General features: G+C 48.8%; 1 protein-coding gene across 1 annotated transcript in view; it reads right to left on the reverse strand.

The window, feature by feature from the left end:
* The window catches only part of LOC135817136 (uncharacterized), a 46,583-nt gene that overhangs the window by 11,676 nt on the left and 22,028 nt on the right, over positions 1-12,879 (reverse strand). The window lies entirely within an intron of this gene.

Below are 12,879 nucleotides of genomic sequence, written 5' to 3' on the forward strand. Positions count from 1 at the left end.
CAGAGTGTGCAACTCCCACATACAGGTCGTCCCTCGTTAATACATAATCTCTGGGACTTGACAAATGTTATGTATTAACGGGGTTTATGTACTAAACGAAAGTGTACATAACTTGCTTGTATACCAGAATTTTTCACTTTTTTCAACTTTTCTGAGTGTTTCTTGCTACCATGACTAGGCAGCGAGATATTCTTGATTCCCTCGATATAACATAAAAATTATGTTATAACGGTCACATTTAGCGAAGATTCTACAGTTGACATGGTACATGCCCAGCCGCACCTGTACAGTCACTCGAAAAAAAACAGAGCTTTGTCGGTTTGTGATGTGCGATCTGATTTCTATGCTAATTGCTTCCACAAGTAGAAACTAGAACACGATGTGCCTCCACTGGAAGGCCAAAAGACCAGTAAATTATGTACTATTGAGGTAGGTGACATGCGGGTATGGAGAAATGTTATGTACAACTGTACTAACGGGGTTTATGTACTAACGGATTATGTACTAACCGACAAAATTTGTATGGAAGTGACCACGTTTCGTCCGGGACTTGAGATTTCTTATGTACTAACGGGGTTTATGTACTAACCGGACTCGTATTAACGGGGGACGACCTGTACCCTGTTGTCCCGACAGAATTTCAAGTTGACGTCATTATTTATGTACTCTTGCTTGCAGTATAACTGATACTGGCTAAAGGTGCCCTCCCCTTCCACGTATTACCGGAATCATGCACAACATGCTTGTTTGCAGAATATAATCTGCTGTGTAGACCCGTATCTAAGACGCACTAACAAGTTATTACACAATTCCAGTGAACACGCGCGCGCACACACACACACACACACACACACACACTCGGCAGAACGCAGGCTGTTTTGGCACTACTCAATCATCTCTATACTCAATCCCTGTACTGTTAGCTGGCTTGACTTTGTTATGCCTCTGAGCCTGAGGGGTGTTCCGTGATTTCCAAAAAAATAATATTGAAAAATCCATCCTCGTGCAAGATGCGGTTGAGTGCAGTGGTCAAGAGCGCTGGCAGAATTTTTAATTTTCGTACAATTGTTGCACTGCACACTGTATTGTACGAGACTGTTGCACACGCCATGTGTGTTTTCCGAATTTCAGAATATTTCCTCGATTGTGCCTTTCCGAAAAAACCGAAAAAAAGGATGTGCCGAAAAAACCATTTCCAGTGTTTTGTAGTCCAAAAACTTCAACAAAAAAGGATGGGCATTATACTGGGCGTGGGGTACGAGCTAGTACTAGTCTAGGGTCCATCTTACTTCGTTTTTCTTAGCCGTTTATCATCTTTGTGTCTTTGTACAGTCAGATCTCGCTTATCCGGTCCTCGTTTATTCGGATCCCTCGCCATCCGGAAGAGAATCGCTGGTTACCGATGTGCAGCATATGTTATGCATACAACATAACCGGACCTCGCGATCCGCATACCGGTGCAAGATTTTGCGTACAAACTGGTTAAAATGTGTACAAAAAGCTTCGTCGTATCCGGTTGCACGTGGCTTGCAGAAGCTAGAATCAGGAAGTTGTACAAGCAAACGAGGTCCTTGACCTGCTGGGTGCATGCAGACAGCACTCAGCTGCATGCACTTGTCATTATAGCAATAAAAACTGCTTTATGGCAGTTTTCTAAAAAAAGTTATTGTGTTCTAGTCCATGGACCTCGTCTAAAAAGTAAGAAATTAACGAAATGTGATAGCCGAAAATTAAAATTTCACACAAAACCTCACAATAATCACGACACTTGAAGATCTAATAGTACGGCTTTCAACACTTGTTTATTCCGACACTTGTACTTGTACAAGTACATGTACTGCGCCAACATGCTTGCATATGAAAGAGGACCACGAGGGGAAAAGGTCGTCTCGCATCCTGTGTGTGATTATTGTGAGGTTTTGTGTGAAATTTTAATTTTCGGCTATCACATTTCGTTAATTTCTTACTTTTTAGACGAGGTCCATGGACTAGAACACAATAACTTTTTTTAGAAAACTGCCATATTAAAAGCAGTTTTTATTGCTATAATTTTTTTTTTTTTGCTAAAGGATATAATTGTGTAACCAATGGAATGCCCTAATGATGGCCTACATGTAGCGCCTCTGCATGTTGTTATTATTATTTTATTTATTTTACTAGGGTGTTTCCCACAGACCTATGTTCTTCTTACGGGAGCCCCTATGTGTATCATATCAAATTCAATACCGTTTTACACGCATTGATGTGCAAGCCTTTTCTTGCAGAAAATGGAACTAGTCTTGCATACATGTATTCATGTTCTTCTGCAGGGGAATCATATGGGTCGTGGCGGTGATACTTTTTTTATACGCAAGTCATTCTGTGGATTTTGCCGAATTTCATGACTGTCATAAAATTGTCTTGTCTTTCAGAAAATTCAGATGTCCACACCCTAAATCACATTTACTTGAGAATTGTAACCAGGTGTGTGCCGCAGATGTTTTTGTTGATTCTGTGTTTATAATTGTAGTCATGGCTTGTCGTGATAAGGTCATCCGGCATCATATTGTAGTGAAATCGTAATCCTGTTGATGTCGATAACACTTTTGGAAGCAGTTCAGTGTCCACGATTGTCTAAAACAACACAGCAAAGTAGGAACAATAAACATGCATTAAAATGTAAACAAATACATCGCTGAGTCCGACACCTCGTTCCAACAACTACACTGATCCTGAGGATATAAGGGGCAAGGATATATATTATGGTTTTAGGTACTGAGAGATAAACAAGGCATTCCATAATAGTAAAATGTTACACGACTTCGGGGGAGTATGAATGATATCTAGCAAGAGTACATTATGGGGGGTTATGTACTCTTGTATCTAGTCAAACCTCTTTAGGACGAACATCAAGGGACCGATGGCATTTGCTCTGTGAGTCTGTGTTAACCCTATTTTATAACGAGTGAAAACAATTATTTCTCCAATAGAGACACGAATAGATTTCTTCTACAGCGAAAGATTCTAAGCCGGACCAAACCATTGACTCGTCTTTTATGAAACAAATGAGTCACTGAACCTTTCTTTAGCAACATGACGGCAACTGAAACAACAACAGAGAAAATACGATACATGTATAGCACAGTCTTGCAGGTACTACAAACAGATTGCAGATCGTAATTCTTGCTCTACCGGCACGCAACTTTATTTGGGGCATGGCAGTGCAATCTCGGCGCTACTCACAAATCAAACAGCCCAGACTCGAGTAAACAAATCCAATCGTACGAGATTTTCACGAGACGAGACTGCACCCATTGGCTTGTTTCGTATGAAGCAAACAAGTCACTGAATGCATGAACCTCTCCATAATGGAGATTTTCCCTGATATGCGAATTTATTTTGCATACTAGTACTCGGCCAATGCGTCTTTGAACCTTTCCCTCCAGATTGGGAACTGCCAACGATGCTATGCCACTGCAAAATTCAGATTCTACCCTATGATCGGAGCACGGAATGCCGGAAGCAATCATGACCAGTGCCTTACTTGTAACGCACCAATGTACAATGAACACGAGTATTTCGACAACACATCTATTTAAAGCCTCAGCAGCAACATAAGCCTTACGGTCAAGAAGGTGAACTCACGTTCTTCGCACACTGTTGGCAATGGCAAGGTGAAACGAATGGATCTAAATCCGAATAAAATCAGCACACGTTTCCGTAGTAGTAGTAGTATTTATTTTATTTACCATCGGATGCCTCAACAGTGATACACACAACTCTTAAGAGGGCCGATAACGGGATAAGTGGAAAGGAAAGGAAAAGAAAAGAAAAAATAGAAAAAATTGGAATTCAGACATCAAGCAGTACAGTAATCAAACACCAAGTCAACTTCAATCTTAGTACAAGAACTATCAAGATCATCGAGAAACTCAACAGATTCCAAAAAGAAGGTCAAAATACTTCTTAAACGCCACTGGGTCTTTAAAAAGATCCCTGAGTTGGTTTGCAAATGTAGAGGTACGGTGGTGTCTGCGCCACTCGGCAGGTAGTGTATTAAAGAAAATTGCGGCAAGATTAGAAAAAGAATTTACTCCATCAGTTGTCCGGTGCTTAGATATGGCAATGGAAGCATTAGAGTGGCTTCTAGTTCTAAGGCTTGTTGTGATCGGTGGAAATAATTCCGTTAGGGTAGGCAGTGAGATGATGACATGATTTCTATGAATAAACTGGGCAAAGTTGAGAATCATAATTATAGTGTTCAAATGGATAAATCGCCAATGTGGTCAATAATGGCGTGATGTCGTCCTGTGACTTAGCACCACAGGCAGCTCGCACAGCACGGCGGAACACAGTAGAGAGCCTTTGGCGGTCCTTAGCGGACAGCTTCGTTACAAAACACGAACAACAGTACAAAAGATCAGGTAGAATGACTGATACAATAAATTGCCTCCTGGCCTTCCTGCTCAATTGCCGAAAGGACCGACGAAGAGCGCCAACCTTAGCACATGTCTTGCGAATTACAAAGTCAATGTGAGGCGACCACGTTAGGCGGTCATCAATGATGACCCCCAGGATTCGGGTGCTGGTAACGCGGGTCAATACCTGATCGTTGAGTATCACAGGAACAGACAGGTGTAGGGGGAGTTTGGAAATGAACATGGCGACAGTTTTGGCAGAGTTGACTGACAACCCTAGGTCCGCAAGATCTAGAGCAAGCACTGAAAGTACCTTGTTGACGGCACCGACAGCTTCATTTGGCGACCTTCTACTGGCATACAGCGTCATGTCATCCGCGAACATCGGCAGTTTGCAGGAAAGAGCATCAGCTGTGAGCGGCAGCTTCCGCACATATAAATTGAAGAGCACAGGGCCCAGAATGGTGCCTTGAGGTACGCCACTAGTAACTGGTACCAGAGGAGACGTTCCGATGTAGGTAACCACGCGCTGCTGCCGTCCACGGAGGTATGACTGCAACCAAGCCAGGGCTATGCCAGAAATACCCACGGCCGCGATTGCGATGAGAAGTTGCTGGTGTTGCACGGTATCAAACGCCTGATGTATCATGCTAGCTACTCATGTATTGCGCATGTACTTCAAGTTGTTATCACCCGCATAACGCGTATTGTTACGTTATACGCCTTGGTTCACGTGATTACGTCATGTCTCTATTGGACGCATGCACGCATCCATATTCTGGATTCATGTGTTCTTCTCCTTGCTCTTCTTCCTCACTTGAGAATGTAAATAATTAGTTTCTATTATCTTGTCACCAAGCTAGTTCCTGTTGTCTAGTAGTAGTGGTGTGCATGAGAACATAACATGGCGCAGTGAAGTTTCGTACCTGTGTTTTTCTAGTTGCCCGTGGTGCATCCCGGTTGTGTTCGCACGAGGCCTGCAGGTCCAATTACATTTTATTTATTTCTCTAGTCGTGACCGTCTTCCGAAATGTCAGATGCAGCTGCACCAAGTGTGCCGAGCGCAGATATCGCTGCTCTTGCTGATCTCTTCAAAAAGCAGATGGAGGCAGCCAATGAGCGAGAGAAGCGTCTCGATGCAATTATCACTGGTCTTACTCAACAGAGTCAGCCTCGCTCGTCGCCAGCACCGCCAGCTCCAAAGCCTGTCGCGGCGGAGCGACCCATGCTGCTGTCCTCCGCGTCCCTGTCAGAGTTTGCTGCCTGGCAGGAACTGTGGGAAGACTTCTCTCGGTGCCAGCACCTGACAGCACAGTCAAGGGAAACCAGGGTATCTGCCATCCGTCAGTGCCTTGACGAAGACCTCAGACGTTTCATCAGGGAGGGCACCATTGTCATCGCGACCAATCCTGATGCGTGTGACGTCTTGGAGGCGGTCAAGCAGTTTCTTCGCCGACAAAGAAACCCGATACTTGACCGAATTGAATTTTATAAGCGCACGCAACAGAAAGGGGAATTGTTTGACGGGTTCCACACTTCCCTGAAGGAGTTGTTTAACACGTGTGATTTTGTGGAACACGAGCTCTGTTCTGCCTGTTCGGCACGTGCCTGTTCTACGTGCAAAACTAATCTTGCACGGGTCCACGCGGACATGATGCGAGACCGCATTGTGATCGGTATCCTGGACGACACCACCCGTCACAAACTGTTGTCCACCTCCGACCTGACATTGGAGGCGACAGTCAAGGTGTGTCGTGCAGAAGAGGCAGCCACACAGACCAGCCACCACATCCCTACCGCCGGCCAAGTCAATGCTGCCAGGAAGTCGTCTTATCAGCGCGCGAAGTTAGCTTCACAGCCCCCAGTTGAGGCGAAGCACACTTCTGCTCGTGATAAGTGCCGTAACTGCGGACGCACAGCGCACACGAAATCGCCGTGTCCCGCGATCAACAAAGTGTGCCTTAACTGTAATGGAACGGGTCACTTCCGGGCAATGTGCCGCAGGCCTGCCAAGAAGCCGGACAAGTCGTCCAAGATCGCACACTTGCGACTCAACCGAGCATCTCTGTTGGACGACGCAACAGTTTCCGTTGCCACCCAGCTTGTGACCGAGCCAGAGCCCGTAGCTCTTAGTTGGCTCCCGGATACTGGTAGCGACGTTGATGCCATCGGCACTCAACACCTTGACCAGTTAGGCGGATTTGTCGAGAACCTGCTTGACGACATCGACGATGTTCGTACCGCAGATGGCGCCAGTCTCACCCCTGTTGGCAAGATTTCGGCGACTCTCAGTTGTGGACCAAACCAGCACACGTCCACCATTCATGTCTATGATGGTTTGACTGATGCCCTCCTATCCCGTTCATCCTTGCACGCCCTAGGATACTTGCCGTCCGGCTGGCCGAAGCAAATCGCAGCAGTCCAACAGGTAGTCCCATCGGCCGTTCCCGATGCACCTGCGGACAAGGTTGTGTCCAAAGCCACCGACTCAGAGACGATGAGAGCCGAACTCCTAGCTGAATTCGCTGACGTCTTTGATGACTCTGTGTTGAAGCCAATGCTTGGTGGACCTATGGAAATTAGAGTGCGAGCTGATGCTAAGCCTGTCGCTGCATATCATGCCCGCCAGATCCCGCATGCGTACCGTGACCAAGTGAAGTCCCAGCTGGATGACATGGTCCGGGATGCCATCATCGAGGAGGTCACCGAACCCAGTGCGTGGTGTCACCCAATTGTCATCGTGGACAAGAAGGGGACAAACGAGAAGAGGCTCACCGTTGATTTCAAAAAGCTCAACGACCAAGTCGAACGCCCTGCTCACCCCGCACCAAGCCCTCGTGACGCTGTATCCAGCGTTGGCAACGCAAGATATTTCACAAAGCTAGACGCCCGCCACGGCTATTGGCAAGTTCCTCTGAGCGAGGCCTCCCGTCCGTTGACCACGTTCATGACACCTTGGGGTCGGTACAGGTACCTACGCAACCCACAAGGATTGGTCTCTGCCGGAGACGAGTTTAATCGCCGCACCGACGCCGCGTTCGCTCATATCTCCCAGTTCCAGAAGGTCGTTGATGACTGCCTCGTCTACGATAATGACCTGAACACCCACCGATCTCACGTCCGGGATGTCCTGCTCTGCGCCCGGGAGAATGGCATTACTCTGAGCGCCAAGAAGTTTGTGTTCGGCATGCCAGCCGTGGAGTTCTGTGGTTACCGCATCAGTGCTGACGGCTGGACCGTCGATGATGCCAAGGTCAAAGCTATCAGCCAGTTTCCAGCTCCCAGCAACCGCACTGATCTCCGATCGTTTATGGGTCTTATCAACCAGTGTGGTGAGTTCACCCCGCACCTGTCTGAGCACGCCGCCCCGTTGCGCCCATTGCTCAAGACGTCCAACGAGTTTGTATGGGACTCAGTTCACACAGACGCAGTCAACGCTGCCAAGGCTGAGCTGTTGTCACCATCAACGCTGTCATTCTTCCAACGTGACCAGCCACTCCGCCTAGAGACCGATGCATCTGCTTTGCATGGCCTTGGCTACGTTCTGTGGCAGTTGCAAGATGGCAAGTGGCGCATTCTCCAGTGTGGCAGTCGATTTCTGTCGGATCCAGAATCCCGGTATGCTGTCATCGAACTGGAGCTCCTAGCTGTCGTCTGGGCGGTGAAGAAATGTTCTCTCTACCTCGCCGGTACATTGTTTGAGCTTGTCACCGACCACCGGCCCCTCACACCAATCATCAACTCGTACTCGCTCGATCAGATTGAGAATCCCCGGCTCCAACGCCTGGTCATGAAGCTTCGTCCATACCAGCTGCATGCCACTTGGCGTAAGGGTACTGACAACGCTTTCGCCGACGCGCTGTCCCGCAATCCAGTGGATGATCCCACCCCTGACGATGAGCTCGGTGAACACCCAGCCCTTCGTACTCCTGCCATACGCGCTTGCATTCGGAAAGACACCGAAGGCCAGATTGCCAATCTCCGGTTTGCCGAATTGCAAGAAGCCGCTCGAGCTGACTCGGATTATCAGGCACTCCTCACCACCGTCCGGAACGGATTTCCCGACGACAAACGCGACTTATGTCCTGCCGCCCAGCCGTATTGGACAGTCCGTCATCATCTTACAGTCGACCAGGACCTGGTACTGAAAGGTCCTCGCATTGTTGTCCCGCGTTCCCTCAGGCGTAGTGTGCTTGACGACTTGCATGCTGCTCATCAAGGTCTCAACCGTACCAAGGCTCGTGCTCGCCAGGTGGTGTATTGGCCCCAGCTGTCCAACGACATTGACAATATCGTTCGCAGCTGCGCTGAATGCCGTCACCACGCACCTTCCCAAGTGAAGGAACCGCTGCTGGCAACTGAGGATCGTTGTCCTGCCCTCCCGTTTGAGAGCACCAGCGCGGATCTGTTCGAATGCCAAGGCTACCAGTTCCTGGTATACGTGGACCGCAAGACCGGCTGGCCCTGTGTTGCCAAGATAGGACGCACCGCCACCTCCGCTGACGTAGTCCGTGCGTTCCGAGGCTGGTTCGCGGATCTCGGTGTCCCAGCTGTCCTGACGACTGATGGTGGTCCGCAGTTTACAGCGCAGCGTTTCTCCGCCTTCTGTCAGCGTTGGCAAGTCCGCCACGTCAGATCCAGTCCGCATTACCCACAATCGAATGGCCATGCGGAGGCGGCTGTCAAGGCCATCAAATCTCTCGTGTACAAGACCACCACCAACGGAGACATTAATGTCGACGCCTTCCGTCGTGGCTTATTGGAATGGCGTAACACTCCCCGTAGCTCCGGTCAGAGCCCAGCGCAGGCCCTGTTTGGCCGCCCCCTGTCGTCATTCGTGCTTGCCCACCGGACCAGTTTTGCCCCAGCGTGGCAAGAAACCGCTGACGAAATCGACAGTCGTGCCTCTGCCCAGTCTGAAGCAGCCAGTCAGCACTACAACCAGTCTGCCCGTTCTCTGCCTGCCCTCCACCTTGGTTGCCCTGTGGATCTACAAGATCCCCGCAGCAAGTTGTGGAACGCCCGCGGTACCATTGTCGCCATTGGGAGCCACCGCGACTACATGGTCAAGCTTCCCAGTGGCCGAATATACTGGCGAAACCGTCGCTTTCTTCGTCCTGTTGTCTTGCCCGTCGCACCTGCACAGCCGATGCCTGCTACCCCCATCACTCAGCCTGCCCCGCCAGTCCGGCGCAGTCAGCGAAGCCGCCAACCCCCGTCTAGGCTGAATATTTCGAACACTCGTGGCCAAACTTATGATTAGCTGCCTGTGCGTCTTTCTGCCTCTTGTTGAGCTCAGCTATTTTCGTATTCAGTTATCTCTATCTGCTTTGCCGTCCTTTCTAGTTGGTATTAGATGCCTTGTTGTCATCTCAGAAGGGGCGTGAGATACATGTATGTAAATGTAATTGTTATATTTCTATCTCAGAAGGGACGTGATGTATCATGCTAGCTACTCATGTATTGCGCATGTACTTCAAGTTGTTATCACCCGCATAACGCGTATTGTTACGTTATACGCCTTGGTTCACGTGATTACGTCATGTCTCTATTGGACGCATGCACGCATCCATATTCTGGATTCATGTGTTCTTCTCCTTGCTCTTCTTCCTCACTTGAGAATGTAAATAATTAGTTTCTATTATCTTGTCACCAAGCTAGTTCCTGTTGTCTAGTAGTAGTGGTGTGCATGAGAACATAACAACGCCTTCTTCAGGTCAACGCAAACAACAGCTGTATGCAGACCCGCTTCGCGGGCTAGCAGCCAATCATTCGTTACCTTCGTGAGGAGTTGCTCGGTCGACCGGTGCTTCCGGAAACCAAATTGATCTTCATGGAACGGGCAACGTTCTTGGAAAAACACCTGGAGACGAGAGAACACGAGCTGCTCAAGGAGTTTGGCGAGAATAGATGTTAGAGACACCGGGCGGTGATTGGAAGGGCAATTACGGGGGCCTTGTTTTGACTTCAATATCGGGGTGATGTGGGCAATTTTGAACCGGGATGGAAAGTGTCCAGAAGAGAGGGAAGTGTTGTACAAAATGGTAAGTGAAAGGGCGACTACGTCTTTCGATACCTTTAGCAAAAAAGGCATAATTCCGTCCGGGCCAGGAGCTTTGCGGCTCTGGAGGGCACTGATTAGCCTTTTCACTTCTGAGGCAGTTACCGCCTCGAACGTCCTGAGGTCCGTAGAGTTAGCCGGACCCATTGGCAGATCATAGGTGGCATGATTATCGGTGACAATAGCGTGGAAGTAATCGTTTAGTCTCTCAGCTGGGATAGTAACTGTTTGCCTCTGTGGCGTACGCTTGGTGATCGTGTTCAATATTTTCCAGAACTGTCGAGGTTCCCGTTCATACGTCCTGCACCGATCCGCGAAGTAACGATTCTGAAGATGACGGTACAAGTTGTTGGACTGACTACGTAATCTCTTGAACTGCGCCATTATGGCCATGTCACGAAAGTTGGCTGCTTTTAACTTCTTGAAGGCTGATTTGCGTTCCCTGATCAAGTCAAGAAGAGCCTTGGTCATGAAAGGGCAAGTCTTCCGATTCCGCTTCGGTCGCTTCCTGGGCACATAAGGCGCTGCAATATCAAGTGCAGCATTAAATTTCTCGGCCCATTCGTCTAACATCAGGTCAGTGTCAGTGGTTGCAAAGTGATGAAGATTGGAAGACAACAACATACCGCAGAAGCGGTCTGCGTCGAAGCCTCGGTAGTCTCTTCGTTGTCTGCTTGGTTGCTGACCATCGGTGTCGGAGTTCCGTGTGCCCGCTGTGGGCAATGGGACAGTACTGAGGACCAGGCGATGGTCTGAGAACTCACAGTCTATAACGGATGCTGACGTGACGAGGTCTATGCAGTCAATCGACGTGCGTGTCGAGGCAGTGATTCTGGTTGCGTCCTGGACTTTATTGGCCATCCCGCACGGGAGTAAAAGTGTGTTCTTTTAAAAGGTGTTGGAAAACGCTGGATGCCTGATGCAGGAAGTCTACATTGACGTCGCCTAATAATACAACATTTTCGCTGACCAGTTGTTCTGTGGCTGTGGCAAGCCGAGTCCAGTACTCCACTGGCTCGGATGGGGGCCGATATATGCAACCGAACAAAACACCATCATTGACTGTGCCGGTTCTGAGCCACATCAATTCTAGACTGGCATGCGAGTGGGTCAAGACAGGAGTCACATTAACTTGGTCGTTCACGTACATGCAAATTCCCCCTCCTTTCCTGCAGGGGCTGCAGGAGGACAAGCACGAGCAGCCCTCAGCACACGGCCGATCACGACGGAAAAGAATTGCTCCCGGCACCGAGACCTCGTTGTCCAAGATGCTGGTGTCAAGCCACGTTTCAGTAACTGCCAGAAGATCCAGGGCATGTTGGTCTATTAACTTAGCAATAATGTGTGTTTTGTGTCTAAGGCTGCAAATATTTATGTGGCCAACCTTTATGTGGGTATATGAACAGCTTACGGGGGCCGACGGTTGAAGAGGAGACGATGGTGTAAAGGCTGGAGCATGCGGGTTCAAGGGGAGTGGGTCAGTGGTTTGAGCCATTATGCTTTAACGGGTTTGAGAGCCCAGGCCTCTGTACCAAATCGCCACTCTCTTACAGTACGGCCAACTTCATCAGGCCAGAACGATTCTTCCGCGACCTTCTTGGCGTCCGTGACCAAGACTGTAATACGAGCAGAGGCTGTTCTAAAGTGGACGGAGGTGTACACGACGCTTTGTACTACAGATACGCCTTGTGCCTTGCAGTGTTCAGCTATTGAATCCGCATCGCAGTCCGGGTCAACATTTCCAATGTAGTACACCGTCACGCGGGGTCGTCCTACGAGTCCAGGTGCACTCTTGGGTGTTTTCGGTGCTGTGTACCGCGATGTCTCCTCTCTACGGTGATTTGGCTTTTGCGTACGTTTGTCGTGGCCAGGTGCATGTGGCCTTGGTGGCTGCCTTGCGGAGTCTGCGTACGATTTTTCTGCAATGTGCTGTGCAGCTGGGCCTCGTGTTTGCACAGGTGCACGTGGTGATATGAGTGACAGGTCTGGGGTAGCGTCGGTACTCGTACTAAAGTGCATGGGGAGGGTACGAGGTGATTTGGCTTTTTTTAACATTTGCCATTTTTTAACAAATGTGTAAAATTTGCTTTTCTTCTGGCTGTTTCTCTGCTCCGGATGGCTGTATCGAAACATGGGTGGTGGCAAATAAGAGCCAGTTTATCGTAGATCAACATTGACCAGAAAATTTGGTGCATATAATTTTAATTCTCCCTGCTACGTCGGTATAACTAGTGGTGGGTACTTTGCCATTTTGTGTAAAATGTGTAAAATGAGCCCCTGAATGGACGAGGAGGACAGTGAATTGCTTCCGCAGGGCCTTTGGACGACTTCAGGCCGTCTTGCCATCACTAAAGACAGTAATGAAGAACAGTAGGTCGCGGAACACACTCTGTGAGAACGAAAACATGGCTGCTATGCTAT

The sequence above is a fragment of the Sycon ciliatum genome, chromosome 5 (genome assembly GCF_964019385.1).
Source record: "Sycon ciliatum chromosome 5, ocSycCili1.1, whole genome shotgun sequence".
Lineage (NCBI taxonomy): Eukaryota > Metazoa > Porifera > Calcarea > Leucosolenida > Sycettidae > Sycon > Sycon ciliatum.